Here is a 25715-nt window from a genome sequence, read left to right as displayed (position 1 = left end):
ATCTGCTTATCGCTGCTGCCACAGTAATCTGACACAGACGTTTGCCGTGCCTGACATTTACGCAGAAGGAGGGGAGCACATTCCTTTTTCTCATCCTGGTAAATCTGTTAGCCATTAGCCGGTGTCAGACAGATGCAGGGACCAAATCCATAAGCTTCACTCAGGAATGGCTTGGTCATGCAAGGGTCAATCACTCACGGTCCATTATTTCAGCGGCGGCAGATGCATTCCTGCTACAGTGGTCAAATGACGTGAGAGGAGATGGTTTGAAAGGTCAAGTCTTCCTGAGAAGAAGCTTGAGGAATTCAAAGTGGATTTCACAATTGTTCCTTAGTAACAATTGAGGTGTTCTGTCTAATTTCATTGTTCTACAGTTGAACTTATGTAACATATGGTGCCACTGTAGCAATAAAAATGAAACATAACTGAGATTTAATGTACATTCATTCATTCATTCATAACCTTCATTTAAACTCAGAGATATATTGAGGACCCAACCTCATTTACAGTTTAGCCGAGACAAAACAAAACATTTGAAACATACAATGGACATATCAGAAATACCGAAAAGTAAAAGTGACAGACGATTTAAAAACACAGAAGTTAACTTAAAAACAGGAACAGCTGGAGGTGAAATAAGATGGAGTTATGGCTTTAAAACACAAAATATTTTAAACATACAATGCCTTATCTGAAGTGCCAAAAAGTAAAAGTGATAAAGATGAACTAAAAGCAAAGACATGTTCTTAAAAACAGGAGCAGCTGGAGGTAAAATAAGAAGTGATTAAGGATTTAAATTGCCCTAATGATAAAAGTGTGGTAAATTTCAGATGGTTTTGGAGATTGTTTCAGGTGCACAGTAGCAAAAACTGGAACTGAAGGAACCTGCAGTGTGAGCCAATCTTTTGATCGAGTGTGATATTGACTTGCATTAAAAGACACTAAAAAATAATTATATAAGATGGTAAAAGACCAGTGTGGGCTTTAAAAACAAATCAAATCCAATGTCTATAATGCCTGTTGGATAGAGAGGGCCATTCAACTTTAGAATAAAGGTTGCAGTGGTGAGTGTTGTAACTGTCATTTGAAATATCTCAAGTATTTAAATTAACTGCAAATGCATTTCTCTAAATGAGAAAATGCATTCACTTCTCAAAGCCGCAAATGTTTTGCATAACGTACTGTGAGATACAGTAGATTTATATAGAAAATTGACTGTAAATTTTCTTACACAATGACAGGCCAAACTTTCCAAGGGAACATAAATGACAATGGTAAAGAAAGATTTGTAGTTGTTGAAGATGACATTCTTGGTTTCCTAATTATAGGTTTCAGCTCATCATGGAATGTGGAATGTGTGAGGATTGAGTTTGGTAAACAACTTTTATGTATATGTTTTAATTTATGGTTTTGGAGCAGCTATATGTTTATATTGCACTGCTGAAATGATGAATTATCACTGTTTTCTGTAGAAGGATATAGGTTAAGTAAGTATAAGTGATTTAAATGTTTGGTACACCCAAATTAAAGATATACATATTTTTATATTTACAGTATATTGTCTTGTTGTCTCCAGTAATACAGACCTGTGGATGCAATTTAAAGGTTATTTTTAACACTGTTGATATTCATTTCCATTATATAGAGCTGCAAAGTGCAACATAGAAACACAGGAGTGTGAAGTAAATGAGGATTACAATAAACATGCTGAACAGAGCCTAAGTCCCACCCCCTTTGGAAAAAATGAGAGTAGAGGTCAATGGTAAAGCATAAGATTTATTTATTTTTTTGATCCTATCTAAACGGTGCCACCCTTTACACATTTGATTTTTGTCAATTTAAAATGTAATTGTACAGTTTTGTGGCAAAGGTAGTAAAGAAATCTAGTTTGGTGTCGCACATAATGCACGATAACAAAATGGCTGCTGCCTTGGCACATTTTTTCACAAGAGGTAAAAATCACTCTAGTCTGGTCATGTTGATGCTGCAGAGACATGTACAGACTGTGGAAAGAGGCAGATGACTGTACCATGACTTTTGGACATGTAGTCATTCCATTTACATCTTTTCACAGTCTGTTGCGTTAACAATTCCACAACAGGTTTGGAACACTTGATGTTGCTCAATATCAGTCATTGAACCTTTAATGGAAAAAATGTGTAGAAATGTTACTTTCTGAACCAGTGATCTCTGAAATAGTCTTCATAGCTTCACATCTCTGTTTGGTTATAAGGATGAACAAACATTTTCTCTCCATGTTTGAGCTTCTCACCTACATTTAAACAAGATTTTAGCTCCATAAAACTGCTTCAACAACTTTTGAGATCTATTGTGTGTAAGTTTAAGAATGAACAAATGACAACAACAATGGCAGATATATTTCTTCGCATGTGGGAATCCCTAAACCTTTTATTTTTTAACTTTCCTCTTCTTTCGGTGTACTTCCTGCAGTAGATCACCATCAGCATAGATACATTTGCAAGTTGCATCTTTGTGTATTTGTGATGATGCAAAATATAATATTTAAAATCCATTTTACGAAAATTTGAGCCAACACTCTTTGGTTAGCTTGAATTTCTAATTTATCTCACTATTGTTGTTCAACTTTAAAAACTGGCACATTAGACCCTTATAGACCCACATGGTGCTATTTCCATGTAAAATGTGAATTGAGTAAATCATATTGTGTTGTTTTGTATTGTAATATGTAGTTTTATCACCTTCTAAGAGACTACAAATGCGCTAGCTAAATTAGCTGCCTGCTAACTTTACTGCATTTACGCTTGTATTTTATGCTAGTGTCGATTAATGTGCATTGTCCATTTCAAATAAACACAAAATACACAAAAGAAGTAAATATCTGAGCTAGGGATGCACCGATACCACTTTTTTTCCAGACAGAGTATGAGTACTTACATTTGAGTACTTGCCAATACCAAGTACCGATACGAGTACTTAATAATCCTATTCCAGTTCTTAGTTCCTTTTGTTAATATGCTTTATTGTTGTTGTCATTAGTCTGACTGGAACAAAGTGCTGCTACTGACATTTAATGTGTTGGAATGAGCGTTTCTCAATTAATCCACCAGGGGGCGCAGCTCTTAATTAACCATACTGGACAAATACCATGAAGAGTAAAGTTTTTTGAGAAGAAGAAGAAAGTTAGTGATAATAAACATGGAGATGACAGAGGCAACACTAATGTGATACTAAGATTGCAGCGTTTTCGCTGGTAAGGCTTAAAAGCTTTGCTTCAGCAGGTAGAGAAAAGATAAATGAGTGATAAGTTTCATTTTTACTTGCACTGGCGGCGGTCCACACTGCTCTGAACTCCCGGTGGTATTCGCTATCTGGGTACTCATCCACCAGCACCTGGAAAACAGATAGAATGTACGCAGAGGACGGACAGAACGCTGCGTCCGTATCTGTCTGTGTCTTTAACGTTACTTGCAGTCAGCATTACTTTTGTCACCGTCATTTATTTTGAAAAATCTCCACACTCCCCACACATTGTTCCTCCTACTCGTACCTGCTGCACTGAACTGTGAATGTCACGCATCCGTAAGTGGTATCAGCGCATTTGTATCGGATATCTTTTACGAGTACGAGTACGAATACCAGTACACACACTGCTCGATACTCGTATCAGTATCTGTGCACCCCTAATCTGAGCAATTTTAGTCCTTTTTCTGTCTTATGTGTCCAGATATTTTGCAAGATGACACTCATGTTGGCATATTTCTCTCAAAAACAGAAGGGGAAGACATCCATCCTACTATATAATGCACATTCTGTGTCCATCCGTCTGACCGATGTCCGATCGATGTTGCAGCACAGGAGGGCGTTTGTATGGATTTTCCTCAGCCTTCACATGCCCGATCGCCACCAAATGAATAGAAACATTACCTGACTATCTACTAGGCACAATTTTATGTCCATATTCAAATGTTGTGAGGTATGCTGGGCGATTTTAACTGGGTCCCAGCTCACCTCGGACCGGGTCCCAGCTCATCACAGACCTGCACAGACCCAATCGCTGCCAAATGAGTAGAAACATTACCTGACTATCTACTAGGCCCAATTTTATGTTGGTATTCAAATGTTGTGAGGTATACTGGGCAATTTTAGCCTCTCATTTGATCGTACAATGGCACCACAGGTACAATTCTGCTAGTTAAGAAAAATACATATTTTAGGCTACGTTCAGACAGCAGCTTTTAATGCACAATTTGGATTTTTTGGTGAAATCTGATTTTTTTTTGCGTGCTTGTTCATATTCAACATTAACTGCGACTTCTTTCAGTTTTCTCTTTTCCCACTGGGTTTCTGGAGTTTTTTGTTGCCGAGAAGGAGGGTCTAAGGACGGGGGATGCCTGGGACATTAATCGATTTCCTTCATCTACTGTTTGACGATTGTTTGTTTTCATATCCATCTAATTCTCTAAAGCCCTGTGAGGCAACCTTGTTGTGATATAGAACTCTATAAAATTGAACTGAATTGAATATGAACTGAATGCAACCCTGAAGTGACCCACATGCGCAAAAGAGGTCCTGACGTACTACGTGACATCAGGCACGCACTGTGTTTACAGAATTAAGTATGTTTTTCCTGCTGCTTCTTCTCCTGAGACGCAGAATTTTGATATTTGTCGCATTTCATTGACATTAGGCTCGGATAAATGTGACCTGGCCATTCAAACTGACGGCGCATTGCAAAATATCAGATACGTGTCAGATTTAGGACCACATATGAAAGTGGCCTGGGTCTGATTTAAATAAAAAAAAAAAAATCATATTTGTGCTGTTCAATCTGTCTAACAGATCAGATACAGGTCACATATGGGCAAAAAATCTGATTTGGGCCACATTTGCCTGCAGTCTGAACGTTGCCTAAGAATCCAGAAAGTAGAAAAAGTAAGCTAAATTTAACTTAATGGAAACAAAACAACACAAATAAAATCCTGCCTTCTTTGTGCTCTATGTAAACTGACCTTTTAATCCCTTTAATAAGGCTATCGCTAACATCAAAGGATCACATTCTGCAACAGAAATTGTGCAGCTAAAAGTTTCAGCATGTCTAATCACTGACCATACATCACTGCTGCACACACACACACACACACATATACATTTACATACACGTATACATACCAGCCATTTAAGGAAATTGCTAATATTATTACAGCAAATTGTTTGTGGAGCTCAACAGGGGCTTGTCACTTTTGAAATGAACCATGTCTTCTCAAATTTATGACGCTTCTCCACGAGATTTACCTTAAGGTATAAACTTGTCATGAGAAAAGCTTTAAGAGGAGAATAAACATATGGTCATCCCTATACTGTATTTCCAAACAGTATCACTCTACATCTGGCCGGTCCTTATGTAATTACATTCCTCTTAATAACTAACACATGGGGAAACATTTAAACAGCTGGATCATCCTAAAAATGAAATATTGAGCATATATTCTGTTTCACGTGGCTGCTGAAAATGCCTTAAATTGCCTTTTTTCTGAGCTTTCTACCGGACGCCAAAACCACCCTGCTTTGTGTAAATGTTTAAATCCAATAGTCGTTAATTATATCATATGTAAAAACTCCTCCCAGTTCTGCTGCGCTGTTTGCGTGACAAGTCATTTTCTCCTTTTTTTTTTCTCCCCCTCCCTTGCTTTTCTACTTTGCCGACTTGCCTCAAACCACCAATCTTTCAACATCCTGTGCGTTCAAAGTCCACTCCCCATGTTGTTTAAGTCAGGATGTTTTTGGTTGCTTTTTAACCCCCCCCCCCCACCCCACTCCTCCTCCTCCTCCCCCTCCCCTCCACTCTCTCCATGGCTTTCCTATTTCCATGGGAAGTGCTGGGTAGTGGCCCAATCATTTTAGTTTTTATTAAGATGCGGTGATAACGTGGCAGGTTGATTGCCGCGTGGAGCCGCATGAGGAAAGGGTGCGGTGAAGGCCTTCAATTAGGCGTCATTTAAAGAGGCCAGCGCTGGATAAAGCAATTACACATCACTGCAGGGCAGCTCTGTGTTTGAAAGGCAACATGACATCAGAGGAAACTGCAGTGCCGGCTATCAACGACTTTTATCCAACAATAATATGACAGCAGCGTCTTTCAGGTTGGGCGGACTTGAAAGAGGAAAGCAAACGGATAAGAACTACAGTAAATCAAAAACAACAAAGGTGGTATTATGTGTCCTTTTGCGCATCTTCACTCGTGCTGTAACGGCGCTAGATCCACACAATTAGTCTGACATTTAAAGGTGAACAGAATAATGTGCCTTAGCGTTGACATTACGAGCTCAAATCTAGCTCTTGACCGGCCTTTTTTTGCATCACTTGTGTCAGATCAAACAGCGAAGAAATGTCAGAATTCAAATTGAATGCTGCGTAATCACACATTTAGTTCTCGCAAAAGCCTGGGACCAGAGACTCGCTCACGTTATCTTTGTAATTGAGGAAACTAGAAAGTAAAGCAAAGACTTATCTCTGCGTGTGAGCAAATAGAAGAAGTCCCACGACGCTGCAAAGTAACCAAACTGCTCCCCACCACCCGCCTCTACAGCTGGTCTGTTACACATACTCTCAAATAGACCGCACACTGGAGCTGTAAACACTAAGCATGGCTTGAAATGTATTTGTAGACATAATAGATGTTCATGGAGCCGGACTTAAGAAAGAAAACAGCGGATGCAATCAGAGTACTGTGTAATCCTAATTACTATACAATCCCTTTGTAAGGTGAACGCTCTTCTTTTTCTGCATCCAGTTAAAAACCCAAACCCCAGTGGTATTCATTTTCAGATTCAGATATTTTTCATTCATGCACAGAGAAAGAAATATATATATACATGAGCAGTTTACAACAGATGTAAATGAAAGGGAACCCCAAGGAGACAAGAGTGCTTATACAGGGTGTATCAAAAGAAAAAACCTATACATTTTGAAAAATTACCCCCAGTTCTGCATTTGATAATTTTTTGGAATTTTCTTTTATGGACGTCGGTAGGTAGGGAATTGGTGGATATTTGTCCAAATTTACAGACCCATGTTTTCGTGCATGAGTGAGCAGTGGCAAATTGCGCAATCCAAGTTAGGGTTGACCCTAACCCTAACTTGTCCTGTCCTTAGTGACATTTTCAGGCCTAAACAAGTTGAATTAACTTTGAAAGGCAGGAACAGCTGCCATGGGTAAATAAATGAAATTGGCATGGTGGCCAAAATGTTAATGCTGTAACCTGGCAATTTTGTGGAAAACAAGATGGGTGCCCATTGTCCCCTCCCATGACCGTTGATTGGATTTAAATCCCACCGCTACTTTGTGCAAACCAGTTTTATCTTGGATTGTGCAATTTGCCCCTGCTCACTCGTGCATGAAAACCTGGGTCTGTATATTTGGACAAATATCCACCAATCCCCTACCTACCGACGTCCATGAACGGAAATTCCAAAAATTATCAAATGTGGAACTGGGGATAATTTTTCAATATGTATAGTTTTTTTTGATACACCCTTTAGATAGGAGATCCAAGCAACCAACAACCAACTTTATATTGACATAAGGCTGAGAGGCTGCAGTGGGAAAAGTGTAGCACCTTTTGACACCTTTGGAACAACCCGAACAGACAAGGAGCATAGAACCAGTAACGTCCTGTAAATCCCTTCTTTTTTTCCTGTTCAAAGGGTTTTTATTACATATTGAGTCATCCACAAAAGCATAATACAGTCATCATTTTTTTTATACCCAAACCCATAAACACTCCCACCCTGTTGCACCATGAAAAGAAAATAATTAATTAAAAATAACAATTATAATAAATAAAATTTAAAAAATAAGAGACTCAGATATTAGTCACAGATAAGTATTAATAAGACTCCTCTGGAGTAAGTGAGGGATCAACCTTTTATGTGATTCAGAACAGGTTCTTCTTAACACCCATTTTTATAAAACTTACATGAGTATGATATCATTGCTTTTTATTTGCTTATTTATGCAATGCCGTCTTCTGTTGCTTATGTGATATCGTCTTTTTCTTGCTCTCATAATCTTGTTTTGCATTCTTGTACTTATGTTGTTCTGTTTTAACATTTTTCTTTGTTCATTCATGCATCTTTCATATGAACTGAGCTTTGAGCTTGTTTGGTCTCAGTATTTGGTTTTACATTATTACATTACCTTGTGAATTTTATGTTTTTAGACTTAAATCTTAAATTCATACCTTTTCCTCTTCTTCTGCCTCTTCTTCCTATTTTGCTTCTTCCACTTCTACTTCTTCCTCCTCTTCTTCTTCATCTTCCTATTTTTCTTCTTCCACTTCTACTTTCTCATTTTCATCTTCCTATTTTTCTTCCACTCCTGCTTCTACTTCCTCATCTTCTTCTTCCTCCTCTTCTTCGTATTTTTCTTCTTCCACTTCTACTTCCTCTTCTTTTTCCTCATCTTCTTCCTTTTTTCTTCTTCCACTTACTCTTCTTCCTATTTTCCTTCTTCCACTTTTGCTTCTACTTCATCTTCTTCCTATTTTTCTTCTTCCACTTCTGCTGCTTCTTCTTTTTCACCATCATCATCTTCCTCTTCTTCTCGTTATTATTCTTCTAACTAAATTATGACTAAAGTTTTGTTTTTACATGTCCTTTATATTCTTTTTTTCTTATCATGGCATCTTAATTATTTGGCCCATAAATACATTTGCACTCGTACTATTTTGTTATTGAAGTGTGCTCAAGTACCAGTACAAAGCAGCATAAATTAGAAAAACACAAGTCAAGTACAAATCGCTTTTAGAACATGATCCAAAAAAAACCCTGTAACTGTTTCCAGAGCCTCATATGCAGATAAGAGGGTCGGTTACTCTACAGGTTCCTGCTGTCATGGAAAACCGCATAACTGCAATTCTTTCTGTATCACGTTTTGCACATGTGGTTCTGGTCCCACAGCTTTCATACTGTGCACACGCTCCTCTGTGTTGACTGATGCCTGCTGCACATCCCACGGTAACACGATAGACACGGCACTGCTCTAAATCCTCACGCCACACACCTGTTAAACATTGGAGTGCTCTCAGCCGTCTTCAAACAGCGCTGCCTATCTGCATCTGCACTTATGTGCCTTTAAAGCACATACAGTAGGTGTAGGAGGAGGCCACGGTCTGTGATGAAGACAGTATGGAATTACTCCTGTCAAGGTCTTATCTCACTTTTTTTTTTCCAGGCTAAACTCCCTATTTTTTGCTACCTTGTAATTTAACCAGTCATTTCATTTAAAGCACAGGTGTCAAACATAATGCCCACAGGCCAAAACCAGTCCACCAAAGGGTCCAATACTAAAAATTACACTGAAGATATTAACAATCAATGATTTTAAAGGGGTCATATTTTGCTAAACCCACTTTTATTAGTCTTTGGTACATTTATTTGTGTATTTGGATCCTAATAGTTTATAAAATTTGAATTTGAACCCTCCATGTGCTGCAAAGCTATCTTTATATTCATTCCGGCAAAAATCGAGTGGATTTCCACAACCTGTTTTAATTCCTGCATGATTTGTTGTGTCTATAACTTGTTACGTCACGACATTTGCACATATAAGGTCAAGATTTCCGACGAACTTTTCTCCGAGTACGCCACAAGTGTTTATCATCAGCAGCGGTTGGAATAAAAACTGAAAATATGTCCAAACTTCAGGCCGATTACCTAAAATGTTCAGTTATTGGTTGTATTAACGAACACAAGTGGCTGAACGGGACAGAGCAGCACAGTCAACAACCTGGAGGGAGTGGGGTGTGAAGTGGCTCATTTGCATTTAAAGGGACAGTGCTCAAAACGACCTTTCTGGTGTCATTACTCAGAAATAGGGTTGAAGATGGACCTGTGGAGTTGAATTAATGAAGAATTCAGACCCAAGTATAGCGTTTACTGTTTATGTAGACCACAGGGAAATGTTTTAAAATGCATAATTCTGTTTAAAAAGGCAAACTCCTTTCATTTCCTTTCTTATTTTAGTTCAATAGCCACGTATGATTTCAAGTGGGTCAGAGCAGTAAAATAGCATCATAATAACCTATAAATAACAACTACAAATTTTTGTCTTTGGTTTAGTGCAAAAAAATTAAATCTCCATGAAAGCACTTACATTTACAAACTATCCTTTCATAAAAAATGTGAATAACCTGAACAAAATATAAACAACCTGAAATGTCTTAAGAGAAGTAACTGTCATTTAACAATATTCTGCCTGTTATTAAATGTTTTGTGTATTTTTTGATCCACTATGATCTGTAAGTTGTAATACACATGTAAATGATAAGCATATGAAAATTTAAGTTATTTTTCTGAAGACATTTGAGGCTTTTCATGTTATTCACATTTTTAAGGAAACTTTGTAGATGTAAACATTTTCATAATGTAATTGTACTTTTTTTTACTGCTATTATATTACTGGTTATTACTGATTATTATTTTACTGGGCTGAATGTAGCCCCTGAACTAAAATGAGTTTGACGCCCCTGATTTAAACCATCAATAAACTATGAAATATGCAGCATTTCTCACTTGATGCATAAAAATTTGTATGTTTCTCATAGAATCCTGGGCACTGAAATTTCTAGATATTGATTTTTATGAAGAGAAGGGAGTTATAATTTAAGATGGTTGTTTGTCTTTGAAATATGTAGAACAAATATAAAATATAGATGAGTTTCTGATTTTGGAGTCAAACTATGGTATGAACTTTGATGTGATTAAATTGTGTAGCTCTAAAAATATGTAAAAATACTTACGGATTATAATATAAAATGTCTTAAATGTAGCATAAGTGAGGACTAAAATTTTATTTATATTTTATTTATTTTGCATTGCTGGCATGCTGTGTATTTCAAGGGAGTGAAAAAGAATAAACTTCAGTTTTTGCTTCAGCTTATTCATTTTTTGGTAACTGATTGTGAGGAAATGTCTGCTAAAATAATCTTTTTTCTGTATATGTATTTAACTGAAACAAATTCAATGCAAAAAATGGTTGTTTCACAGTAGTTATGTTCTAAAACACACATACACACCGTCATGCACTTATAAGGAAAGGTTCTAAATGAATACCGCCAAAGAACCACCTGTCTGCAGTGGCTGAAAGATTTATGTGTTAAGAGGCCCACAGGTTTTGTAACTGTCAGTGCTTTACCCCTTTCAGATAAATGTGCAGCATAAATAAACTCATGTAGAAGAAAGAGGAGAAAGCGATGCTGGAGTCACTGCAGTTTTATACAGAGGTAAAGTTCTGTCTCATGTGGTGTATTTAATGGGACCTAACTTTGGAAAAAATATCTTCTGAATTGCGTCACTATTCACACTTACGATGTTTGTCTATTTAAAGAATAATTTTGACAAAAGTACAGTCGTAGTTTGTGGTGAAGATGGTTAATTAACATCTAGTTTTGTGTTAACATCTCAGTGACTGCATCACACCAAAACCACTGTTCCGTCGGCATATTTGTTACTCCTCAAAGAACAAGGTGAGAAAATATTTCTAAAGACGTGAAAAACAGTCTGGTTATGTTAAACCTGTAGCGATGTCTTCAGTGTCTCTAATCAGACTATGGAAAGAGACGGTTACGATGACGTCATCTTCACAACTGTCAGGTGTCTATATTATATATTTTCACAGTTGGATACTTCGTCATTTATGTAAATAATGGCATAATTCAAACAATCTGATTCAGCACTGTTTCTAATGCAATTTTTTCTGGGACATAAGACCCCATGGGTTACATCCGGAACCAGGGGGACTTCACTGCTCTATACTGTAGCAGTACAGCAATGTGATTGGCTGGTGATACAAGCTCAAAGGTCCACACCCAGAAACGTCCAGAGCGCAACAAAATGGAAAAGTAGGAAATGCAGGCAGAAAGCAGACCACCAAGTGTCTAATGGGACATTGATTGAAACAGATTTGTATCATCTGTATGTTTATGGTGTGTATATGCAGGGTGCAATTTGTCGGGGAGGATGGGTGGGATCAACCCCCCCTCTGGTTTTTTACATCCCTACTTCTGCTCAATAAATTTCACCCTTGGGGGGGCAACCAACCAACCAACTAATTTAAATAACAGCCAGGTTGTGACAGTTTTCTTACACCTATATCCTACATTACTAGCACTAACGTTCACCTGAACCGAACTGTCAGCAGAATTCGTGATTGTCCCCATCCACTGGGGTGCCATGGGGGGGTTGTAAACGTGACAAATTCATGGGGCCTAGCATTTGTGTCTCCAGTGGATACAGGTTAGAAGTTGTGAAAATTTCGTGTAAGATCCACTGTATAATAGAGGAATAGAACCTGGGAGCTGGAGTCTCCAACAAACAAACCGACAAATCGATAAGATACTGAATTGTACAAAAGGGCCCACATCGTTTAGCTTTCATGGGGCCCACAACTGCTAGTGCCACCCCAGTGTATATTAATATGTTTTGATGTACATGTCTGCCTATGAATAACTTTCTGCCTTTAACCCTATGATGCCGAACGTATCATATTTGATACATGAGTTTTGAAGCCATCTACATGATCAGTGTGATATTTTTTGTCTTGAAAAACCTGATGTATACAATTAGATACATGCAATACACAGATAATCCACCAGGGGGGAGGAATTCATTCACCAGAGGCCTTTCCAGTGACACAACAAGAGTCAAGGAGTCACAGCTTTGCCAATTTTGGCAGGGAACTACCAATTTGTTAGACATATTTGTTATATTATGATTTTGTTTATTAAAAAAAATTATTTGAGCATTGAGACCCGATGTATCAAATATGAAACAAAATTGAAACTCATACATGGAAATTGAGATTTGAAAAAAAAAAAAAATTTGGTGGTCGTTCAGAAGGACCAATGAAGGCTCCAGTTTCAAAGAACTGGAATTTTCTGTCAGTGATTTAATGGTCCAGGCTTTGCAGGGTTAAAGATGTGTATGTAGGTGGATGCTGTCAAACTAGAATTCCCTACAATCTTATGTTGAAGGTTGTTTAAAGACATTTCAATAAAAAAAAAAAAAAACAAATATAGAAAACCTTGCATATATGAACATTATAGTCAATGTAGTTTTTCATGCTACTTGATGTTTTAGCTGTTATTCAACTGGAGTTTACATATCTTTCATGTATATCCTCCTGAGACGCCGGAAAGTAAAAGTTTTTTTTACATTAAATACTTGTCTCAATTGGAAACGGAATATTGCAACAGTTTTTTAGATATTTTTTTTTAATGCTTTATCCCCTGGAAATCATTTCAGCATCTGTTGCAGTGTCATAAAAGCTGCTGAGAGTATGTGCTTGTGTTCTTTTTCTTAAGTGGTTTTGTTTTTCTGTCTATTTTAGGGTCAAAACAGGTGGAATAACAGAAGAAGACAAAGAGAGGAATTGAAGTTTGACAGGTTTACTAAATAAAGCACTCAGAATGCACATCAATACGAGATTTATGATGTTTAAAAGAACTGTGAACTGGAACACACTGAACAACAACAAGTATTTGAATTTTGGCCCAATAGTTTTTATTTTGGGGCTCTTTTTTTTTTCTCTAAATCATTCCAGCTGCTTTTTGGCACCTGGTTGAACTCCAAAAAGTAATTATGCAGTCAAAACTCAGTAAAAACACAATTTAAAAAAAAAAAAAAGGAAGATCACGACAACACTGCAAACAATGGGAAAAACAGAAAACAACAAGAAAAACAGTGAAAAAAAAAAAGCCCAAACCGTCTATTTTTATAGCGAGTCGGTCTTACTCACTGCGTTGTGTTTCACCCCCTATTACACAGACAGTGGGGGGGTGCACTGAGCATGCTCAACTAGGTATTTTTATTTGTGTATTGAGTGAAGTCAGGTAAAATTGGATTTTTCTTCTCTGTGCTGCTTCGCTGTCATGAGATGTTGCTGAATGAGTGGTTTTATTATGATTCACTTCCTGATTCTTCTTCATTTTCTTCCTCGGACTGTGCATTACCATGAGCAGAATAAATGGAAATTAAATTGCATTCCGGGATTCAACCAGATGTGTGTTGTCTTAAGAGGACTGAAACACTATGGGCTGCTATATAAGGAAATAATTGCTCTTCACTTAAATAGCTTAAAGGGCCACCACAACATAAACATGATGAGAGCTTGTGATTGTTCTTGATTGCCAGCATCTAACATGCTGATTACGCGCCTCCATAGGCTTTCCTCTGAGCGGGCTTATCAGGGTGTACAACAGTTCCCCTCAGTTCCAGCCACAGGAAACAAGGGGTGGGGTACGGCGGGGGGGGGGGGGGTGTGAGTGTTCAGCCACTGGATTGAAAAGAGTGTCTTTGGACTATCATCTCTGCATTCCCGTTCACACCCCAACGATGCATCAGGGTTGTTGGGAACGAAACCCAGAAGCCAGGGTGTCACAGCAAAACAATGTCTGTATTAATGATGAAAAATGTTGTGTTCATGGTGTTAGCGAAAGGAGATATATCAGTCGTTGGGTTAGTCAGCCAGTTATTTAGGGTCAGAGTGTGGTATTTTGGAATCCACAGGTTTCACAGCTGTAAAACTTTGTATGAAACAGGTCCCTTTAACCCAGTGGTTCCCAACCTTTTTTGGCTCGTGACCCCATTTTTTAATTAATTTATTTTTTTTAACATTCTTTTTATTGAACATTTTCAAAGTTATACAGTCCAGCACAGCGCACACAGGTTGCACGAAACACGCAGCAAATCCAAAATATGTCGACAGCAATGATCTCAAAAGTCCCCACCAAGTCTATCTCAGGTAGTTGCAGTCGTAGCTCCCAGATACTCCAACACCACGACAGACTCTGCTGCAAAGACGTCCCTACAATCGCCAATACAAAATCTTAGTCCTTCCATAGAAACACAGTCTGATATCAAAGATTTCCGTAGATGCAGTAAAGGGGGTTCTTCTACTCATTTGGTCATAACAGCCTTTCAGCCAAGCATAAGCCAAGAATTTCGTGTTTTAACATCACAAATTTCTGGCGATCCCAGACATTCAAAACTGAGTGGGGGGTGTACTGAGCATGTTCAGCTGTTTGTGGAAAGAACAAGGTCTATTCTATAAGCTTGTTTGGAAATTTTTCCTATTTAGCAAACAGTTGATGTTTAATGAATATTTAAAATAAATCATAATTCAGAACGTGTCAGCAGTGACATGTCAGGACTCAAAGGGAAACACTTGATAAAATTTGCAACGAACATAGACTACGTATAAATATTCCATTCTTCTGTGGTATTCAGAGACTTTTTATCTAGAATTCAGGAGACAGATTATGTATAAATGGTCATCTCTCTTATAAGTTTGTTTTAATGAAGTTATTTGATTGTATGAAATCAGATCTCTCAGACTGCGGCTCAGCGCTAACTTCCATATTCAGCCTCTGATAATAAACAACGCAACACAAACTAAAGAGAAACCAAATCACAGGCCAAGGCCATTAGGATTTTGTGTCCTCTGCTGCGCCTCTTTCCTGTGGCGTGCCACAGGGGTTAATACTCACCCCTTTCTTTTTTTCACTGTACCTGCCTGCTTGGGTTCTGTCTTTAGGAAATACACCATTTCATTCCACTGTTATATGGATGATTGTCAACTTTATGTACCTTTGATGAAGAATGAGGCATACTCTGTCCAACCACTGCTCCAGTGTCTTGGTAATATCAAAGTGTGGATGTTGTTTTAATGATAATAAATAAGTAAATAATTGTTTTGTACATGAAACATGCTAAATAAATAAACCTGCCTAAACTGGATTTGTAATGTACAATCAAGTGATATTGAAGAATTTTAATTTTATATTAAAAAAAAGTTAAACAATTAAAAAAGTAATCAATCCTGAGTACTCATGTATCATCTAGTTTAAATATATATTTTTAGGACCTAAGACATCTAGTTGAGGAATAGGTGTCAGTGTTACTTGCACACTTGTAAAAGTCACCTACTGCATGCTTGCTAATTTATCATTATTATTGCTATTTTTTGTCACTTTAGCCACTTTAACAAACTTTTTATTGTTTATATTTTATATCTTTATTTTTCTATTGTATTGACGCATACTGTCTTAAAGTATATCTTATCTTAATTTAACAGTAAATTGTTGATAAATGTAATATGCTATGTTGAAAGCAAAAAAAAACTATTAATGCATAGCACATTACATTAAAATTAACCTTTTCAGCACTGTATATAATGTAAATATACATTGTAAAGCCTAATGCCTGTGAATCTAATATCTTATGCCTTGTGTCTGACATTAGTTCAGCCCATTATCTATTATTTCCTCAGTGCAGATGGGTCCAAATGTTTTGCGTTGTGGACAGTTACAGTATGCGCTCCTATTTCTACATCTTCCTCAGGGTCGGCACTTTGAAATAAGAGCAGAGCAGATCTTTTCTCCTCTGAGCGGAGTGTTTCATCATCGGCTTCAACAAGTCACCCGCTGAGGGTCTGCTTGTTTGACCCACCCTTAATATACATCCCTCTGCTCCTGCTGCCACTTTACACGGGGATTAAAAGGCTTCAGTTGCACATAGAGGTAACAATATATGAACAGGAAGAGGATCAAAAGTCACAGCAAACAGCACAGAAAAAAATTCCCTAGCTTCTAGTGAATATTAACTCTATTTTTTTTTTCCTCTGCATGATTTTCAACACCAGCTGCTTCAAAGCTGGAAACAATGTGGAACATGAAGCGCACATATGAACGCCATTTTTTCTGGAAATATTCCTGGTATTCGTTTTCATTTCACTGCAGATCCCTCCATCATTTCTCATGTGGAATACTTATCAGAAAGCCTGTGACTCACCGCTTTGGAGGCAGACGTTGCTTCATGACGGCCATATCTAGGTTTGATCCCTGTGCAGGCTGGTATTTCCACACCTGTCAAAGTGTCCTTGAGTAAAACATAAAACCTCTAGCAGCTATGGGCGCTGATCTGAACTCACCATGACCTCCAGCCTCTGTTATTTCCATGCAGATTTTTTTTATTCTGCTAAAATACCTTCATATAGTAGAGTACAGGCTTTTAAGTGGAAGTCAGCGTTTAAAAAAAGGTTAAAAAAAGTCATGGGTAATTTGCCAAAAAAGACCATATGGGCATCTTTTGAGGCACAGTCATAATTTTAGATTACATTACATTAGAGTAGAGTAGATTACATTACACTAAAATAGATTAGATCAAAATACATAAAAATTGCATTACATTAAATTACATTACATGAAATTGATTACATTACGTTAATTATATTACATTAAATTACAATAGATTAGATTAAATTACATTACATTAGAGTAGATTACATTACATAAAATCAGATTACGTTACATTAAATTATATTAGATGATATATATTACCCTTGATGAACTGGCGACATGTCCAGGTTGTGCCCCACCTTCATCCATAAGTAGCTGGGATAGGCTCCAGTGACCACCGTGACCCTAGTGAGAATAAAGCGGGTTCAGAAAATGAATGAATGAAAAGATTACATTACATTAAATTAGATTACATTACACTAAATTAGATCAGATTAGATGAGATTAGATAGAACTTTATTGATCTCCAGGCCAGAGCTGTCAGGGAAATTAAGTAAATAAAGAAAAAAAACATAGTTGCATTGGCCAGGAACAGAATCCCAGTCACCTACTATCTAAGTTTTTTTTCTCACCTCTTTTAAAATGTTGGTGACTTACAACCAAATTCTAAATTATCCTGTATTTCTCTCTGGTTTCTGGAAGTTTAATCTGTGTATGATGCCTTTTCGGTGTCGTTTTCTACCTAGAAACTCTGCATTTTACTAATATTACAGTATTTTGACAATATCTCAATCAAATATGAGTCCACATTGTCAGTACATACATCTGTGACAGCTGCAGAGCTTCTATTCATTACCTAGATTGTTATGGTCTATTTTATCCAGACTGAGATTTATAATGATTCAACAATGCATTCACACCAGCTCAACTCTAAAACAGCAATGTCTGCATGAGTTCTCTCCAGGTACTCCAGCTCCTGATAACATATGCATCTTAATGGGTTAAATGGTTACTCTGGCTCCTGATAACATGCATCTTAATGGGTTAACTGGTCACTCTAAAATTGCCCATGAGAGTGAAATCATCTGTATACATCAGTCTTGTGATGAACTGGTGACAGATACAGGTGGTACCCCACCCTTTGCCTGATGGTAGCTGTGATAGACTCCAGCACCCCCATGACCCTCCAGAGCATTAGGCAGGTCAGAAAATGAATGAATAACTCTAAAGTATCTGTGTAAATCAGCCTTACTGCATGTCAGAGTTCAGAAGATAGATCCTCAGCTAACAGACTTATGGCCATATTGACTTATTATTTCTACAGCAGCAGAAAAACATGTTGCAAAAACTCTGCAAATTCACATGGACTAAAAAAGTCTGATGCTTAAGTATCAATATACACAGACTGAAATAAATTCACAAGACCAGCAACCTGTGGTGGTGCAGTAATGTTACAAAACCCATGGATTAGTGCAAAAACCATCCACTGACTAAAACCTTCTACTGATCTCTAATGTCTAATAACTTGAACCATTAATCCTATTAATACATTGAAATAATTCAGGTAAAATGCAGCGTCTCAGCTTTTCAGCGGCATCAGATATGATCCATTTGGACGTTCAGAGGCTCCGTAGTAAACATGGTAACGCTAACATTTTCTGCCACAGTAAAACTGATGTAGTTTGATAAAAGACGATTGTAGATGCTTGTTTTTATGTTCAGTTAATGATAAATCTTGCTGTAAAGGTATTTTTTTCCTCACTTTTATAATAATCTTTGAATCAATTCAGAGCTTTAATGAACATCTACATAATTAGTAAATTAAATATATAAAAACACCTGAAAAACCTATTGTTACTGTTTAATAAATGCTGATAAATCCTTGAGGAAATATTAGATATTAAGGAAAAAATCATTTGGGAATGAAAATCCAATCCATCTTTATTTGTAAAGCACTTTAAAACAACCACAGTGGACCAAAGTGCTGTACAGAAGAATAAATAAATAACCAAAATAAAAGAATAAAATACAAGAATATTAAATCAAAACAGAATTTAAATTGTTTTTTAATAGTTTGAAAATTAATATTAGCTGAACAGTAGATCATACGCCAAATTAATACTGATCACAATCTAAGATCAGCATACTGACTATAACATAAACACTACAACACAGCATGAATCTCCCTGTTCCCCAACCCACAAAAGCCTACATGACGTACATTAAGGATTTTTATTGCATCTTTAAAAATCTATGATCATAAATGTAAAGGTCCTATTCAGCAGAACACATTGGATGTGATACGTATATAGATACAGTTACATCCATTCCGACATGCACTTATTTTAACTCTCTGCTCAACAGTCAGGAAAACCCTGCAGTGGTGTTCTGATTGAATACAAAATGTGTCCCAGAGGAGACACTGGTTCCATTGAAAACTTCAAAGTATCTCTGTTAGTTCACTTAGAGGTGAGGCTGCTGCTGCTTAGACTTGACATACACTCCAATATCTATTTATCAATCCTTATAAGTCATGAGGGAATTTTTAAACAAATTGCACTGACTTTTCTCCCGCTCACGCACATTTCTGAGAAAGTTGCGTGTGATGTTACATAAACACGCCCACCTTCCTGATTGCTCTATAGTTCTGATTAATGACCAGAAAAGACCTGGATTTTGTCTGTCACACCAACAGGCCTGTTTCTGATCAGCTACATGCATACATAGTATATCTCTATATGAAGGCATCCTCCAAACGAAGGAATGTGGGTTGATTCCCTGAGGATTGTTTACGAATGAGGCTTCACACGAGGGTAGAGGTCTGTATCATGCAGTGTGGAGGGAGGAGACCTAGGCTGGACTTCATTAGGGGTGATAAGCTAATACTTTAGGGGTGAGCACCTAACATAATGAAGTGCATGCAGATTATCATTGCATGGGAAAAAGCCGAAGAAACACAGCCACCTGGAGAAATATCAGAACAAAAACATTAGTAGCAAAGTGGTTCACCCACAAGATAAAGGTGTCAAAACACTACATAAATTTACTGAATGAAGTATTTTGTGGTGATTGAACACATAGCATGAAGTATTTGCTGCTAGGAGAAATAAATGATACAGCAGATGCTATTATAAAAAGCACTGGATCATGGGAGTTGTTGTTTTGACCAGCAGTTTTACTCTACATGACTCAGTACTCATCTTTAACTCTTTAAAACCTGATGTGTCATCGCTGACACAACCTGCACATATACGGTTTGGATGGCTGTAACTCTTTCACTGTTTGTGCAATTGGAAAAATTGCAACAGTTTCAGAAACCTGAGACATTGCGCTTTATGGATTTTATTGGGCCATTACAGTAATTTCACTCATGCCTGTATTAGAAGCTGGAGAAGAAGCCATTTTAGCAGTATTATAACATGCAGTAAATTGTAAATTGCTGGATTTTGAAAGATCTGGAGAAAAAAAAGTGCTGTGGAAAAATAGGCAAACAAACTCACTCACAGCATATTTTCTAACTTTTTTATTGTCAAAATAAGAAAAAAAAAAAAGTCCAGATGGACCATTTTAGGCTCATGGTTTAAAGGGTTAAAGTCAAAATAATGATAATATATAACAATCTTTTACTCACATTTTATTTCATGATGTATATTTACATCATTGTAATGAAATAGTGACAAATAACTTTAAATATTAGCCATGAGTTGTTGGATACATTTGATACAATTCAAGATATTTTAAGACACTCTTAGGTATTCTTATGTAAAATGGAACATAGATTTAAAGCAGACCTGGGCATTGTACTTTGCAAGATTTCATTGACAAATTAAAAGTCAGTGCAAATACATAATCATAATAGATGCAACCAATACAACAGCACTGCATTTTATTTTGAAGGATCTGCCAAATTATACTTCTTTTTTTTTTTGCACATATTTTCTGTACTTAGCATAAGGCTTATGCACTGATTGGTTTGTTGGTCAGTTTCAGCCATTGAAGATGTCAGCTAACACCAAAAAAAAGAAAGATTGATTCAGAATGCAAAGTTTTTAACAAGTATTTTTTCACTGAAGTCAGAGGTAAAGATAAAACAAAGAACTGAGATATGCAAACAAACAAAGCTGGATGCATTTATTGTTTTTCGTGTAAAGTTAATGTGGAGCTGGTTTTTTGCACATTTTCGAAAATGTTTTTGTCAGTATCCATTAAATAGTTGTACTCCGTGATACACATTTTTTTTTGTTGTTGTAGTTACTGTTTTTACAGAGGTATACAAGTGTATTGGTCCAGCCCTTAACAACTGTCAAAGTTTCTTATGCAGACCCACCCCTGAGTTAAAGGTTCAGTTTGTGATATTTAGTGGCCTCTAGTGGTGATGCTGCACATTGGAACCAAATGTACACCCATCACCTTCACCTATGGTGGCCACAAATAAGTACATGTTGACCCATGACTTTTTAGTTAAGATGATAATATCTGTGGTTCACACTCAAATATACTGTAGTAGGATGTAGTGATGTTAATGAGATTTAATGATGGATCCCAGTTGCAAAAAGAAGAGGAGGAAATCTACTGTAGAAAGTCTGTGGAGGCGTTTGTGGGGCCGTTCCAATCCCGTAGATATAAACAGCTCATTCTAAGATAATGGAATTATATTATTAGGCACTAATGAAAGCATAACTCTGAATATTATATTCCATTTCTGTAATTAGATCATACTAAGTCATAAATATTGAACTGTTACACAGATGTTAATTTTCTAACAGGATAACTTTGATTTAATAAGTTTATATTGCCTCCATGAAAACCTGGTTTCATAAAAATCTCAGTGCCAAAATCACAGAAAAACCTTTACTATGTTTGGGAAGTTTTACCAAAAAAAAACCTTCGGACTTAGATGAATGATGAAACTCTTAACCTCAGTTTGACCTGGACATCTGGCTGACTAAGGCCTATCCAGGAATGTCCTGACACAAAAAGTACAGGAGACTAAAGCGGTCATCTATCATCCAACTACTACACCCTTTGATCCCTTACACTCACCAAAAGGTCTTAGCATTACAGCGCTAGACATGTCCTCGACAGATGGACCAAGTGGGTTAGGGTTTCAACCACGGTTTCAAAGCAGCTCTGAGTCGTCTTGTATGTTGCATAATGGCACGAGGGGAACTGAGACAAAGGATGGAGCACATTTCAGCCTGATGACTTGTTTATTTAAGGCAAATCTCCGCTTTACGGTGGGTTGTGAGTGAGCAGAGATAAATCGCTTAATGGTTTTCCTGGAATGTGAAGTTCACAGGGAGGCTAGATTAAAACTGATTCAAACTGATAAAATACTTTTTCTCTGCTTTGCCGCTTTTAATGTTCATACTTTCTCTGATTCTATGAGTCTAAACACAGGCCAACACATTTATTTCCAGTAGCAATAGTGGATTTTGTTTGGTGTAATTATCTAATTATGCAAAGAAAGACTGACAGAGCCGATTACAGTGAGAAAAGCAAGTAAGGGTTTGATGTAATGCAGCAGCAACATACTAGACTTCAGTTTTGAAGCCAAGAGTTTGTGTTTTTGTAGTTGCTATATTGGCTTTTTGGGACCAGAAGTGACTAATATTAACTTACTGCCACGACAAAACTGTAAACTTCATCCAACATTTGCAAAAATATCATTTAAAATTCTTGATAACGTAACTTGCTACAGCTGATTTGAGTGTTAGGAAAAAAATGTTGCATTCAGTGACCAGAAGTCGATCACACTTCAGACATCATCACCTTCCATTAGAACTAAAATCATAATAAGTGGAATAATTTAAAGGGGTCATATTTTGTTAAATCCACTTTTATTAGTCTTTGGTACATTTATTTATGTATTTGGACCCTAATAGTTCATAAAGTTTGAATTTGAACCCTCCAGGTGCTGCAAAGCTATCTTTATATTCATGCCGGCAAAAATCGAGTGGATTTCTACAACCTGTTTTAATTCCTGCTTAATTTGTTACGTCTGTAACTTGTTACATCACCACATTTGCACATATAAGGTTAAGACTTCTGACTTCAAGCTGATTACCTAAAATGTTCAGTTGTTGGTTGAATTAACAAACACAAGTTGCTGAATGGGACAGAAAGCACGGAGGGGGTGGGGCATGAAGTGGCTCATTTGCATTTAAAGGGCCAGCGCTCAAAACGACCTTTCTGGTGTCGATACTCAGAAATAGGGTTGAAGATGGACCTGTGGAGTTGAATTAATGAAGAATTCAGACCCAAGCATAGCATTTACAGTTTATGTAGCCCACAGGGAGGTGTTTTAAAATGCATAATTCCATTTTAAAAGGCAAAATATTACTCCTTTTATTTCCTTTCTCATTTTAGTTCAAGGGCCACATATGATTTCAAGTGGGTCAGAGCAGTAAAATAGTATCATAATAACCTATAAATAACTACAAATTTTTCTCTTTGTTTTAGTGCAAAAAAAAGTAGATCTCCATGAAAGCACTTACATTTACAAACTATCCTTTCATAAAGAATGTGAATAACCTGAACAAAATATAAACAACCTGAAATGTCTTAAGAGAAGTAACTGTAATATAACAATATTCTACCTGTTACTAAATGTTTTGTATATTTTTAGATCCACTATGATCTGTAAGTTGTAATACACATGTGTAAATGATAAACATATGAAAATTGCCGTTATTTTTCTGAAGACTTTTTCTGAAGACTTTTTCTGAAGGCTTTTCATGTTATTCACATTTTTAAGGAAATTTTGCAGATGTAAACATTTTCATAATGTAATTGTACTTTTTTTTACTGTTATTATTTTACTGGTTATTACTTGTTATTACTTTACTAGGCTGAATGTAGCCCCTGAACTAAAATGAGTTTGACGCCCCTAATTTAAACCTTCAATAAACTATGAAATATGCGGCATTTTTCACTTGATGCATATAAATTTTTATGTTTTTCATAGAGGGCCAACACTCAAAACAACCTTTCTGGTGTCATTACTCAGAAATAGGGTTGAAGATGGACCTGTGGCGTTGAATTAATGAAGAATTCAGACCCAAATATAGCATTTACAGTTTATGTAGCCCACAGGGAAATGTTTTAAAATGCATAATTGCATTTTAAAAAGCAAACTATCACTCCTTTAAAGCTCTACAGCACAAATAACACCTTCATTTGTACATATAATTACCAAGCAGTAGAAAAAAATCCTTGTTTTTCCAACGTGATGTGGGCAACACATACTAGCTAAACGCTGACGCCAAGAAAACAGCAAAGTAAGACAGGAAGAGGGCAGTGTTTCTAGAGATAATTACACAGCCTCAAACTTCCACAGGGTCAGAAGTGATGAGTGAGAGGAAATATTATTCTATAAGTCTACACATTGTGTTTTTAAGGATAATCTTACATATTTCACCTTCAGCACAGTACAAAAGAAGTTAAGGTAGTACAGTTTTATCGCTGTTACTCAGCTGGAGATGAATAAACACACACTTCATTAAAAAAAACTATTTGTGCCATTGATCTGTTAAGTAGTCCAATGCAAAGCTAATGCAAAAAAAACTGCATAGACTTATTGTTTTAACATCAGGAAATGTTACCGTAAGCCAAGTTCTTGTCATCGTTCTAATTAAAGATCTGGTTCTGGATTATGCTTCAGAAAAGTCAAAGGAAATGTTTACAAAAGAAAGAACTTAAAGCACTGGTACCTCTGGGATACTCTGCTGTGAAACGTGAAACTACGAGTATTTTAGTGTTATTGAACAGCTTCGACTACATAAACAGTTCTCATGCTCTTCATCTGGAGACTGACACGTTACAGTTGAGCGGAGAAATGTTGATCCTCAGATATCAAAATCACACAAGACAAAATAATGGGTTAAATTATAGTAGGTTGAAGTTTCAGTGTTACACAAACACTGTGCAGAGTCACAATTCCTCTGGAGACCAAAATAATATCAACAAAATCTAAACGGCAGAGTCAAAAAGTCTGTTTGTTCTGTAATTAATATATTAAAAGACAAAGACGTTGATAAGAGGAGTTTCTGTTTTTGTCATGAATGAATGAGCATGGCTGTTAGACCTCAAATCCTCCGTGTGTAAAACTTCAGTCCCACCCACTAAAAATGCCACCCCTGCCAAAAAATACTACAAAGCTGCGTAGTGTACGTTGATTGAGTAATAAGTCATTGTGAGCAGATTAAAAGTGCTGCAGAGTTTCTGATATCTCTCAACATTTGGAAGTAATTTCCCAAAGGGTCTGGTACTGCGGCTCCAAGACAAACAGAAATGTGTTGCTGGCAGTGATTAACTACTTTGCTCATTCATAAAGCTCTTGGCTCCCATCGAAGCACCCCTGGTCTGGGTAATTTGAGCGGCCTCAGATTGTCACTACACACACTGTGGGAGCCGCACACCGGATCAGAACCTGCCGGCCAATCAGAGGTGACCGCTTGGACGGCCTCCGGTGGGAAAGGAGTAAAGGCATGTGCAGTATGTAATGATGAGTCAAAGCAAAGGACTTGAACTCTGAAGTGTGTAACTGTTACATACACAGTGGAGGGGTCGCGCTATAGATGGAATGACACTGTCCAGAGTTTGTCAAGCAACATGAGATGGCGAACAGAGCTCCGAGAGGCCCGAACCCCATTCTCT

This window comes from Sphaeramia orbicularis, chromosome 24 (assembly GCF_902148855.1).
Source record: "Sphaeramia orbicularis chromosome 24, fSphaOr1.1, whole genome shotgun sequence".
Taxonomy (NCBI): domain Eukaryota; kingdom Metazoa; phylum Chordata; class Actinopteri; order Kurtiformes; family Apogonidae; genus Sphaeramia; species Sphaeramia orbicularis.
Note: the sequence above shows the minus strand (reverse complement) of the source record.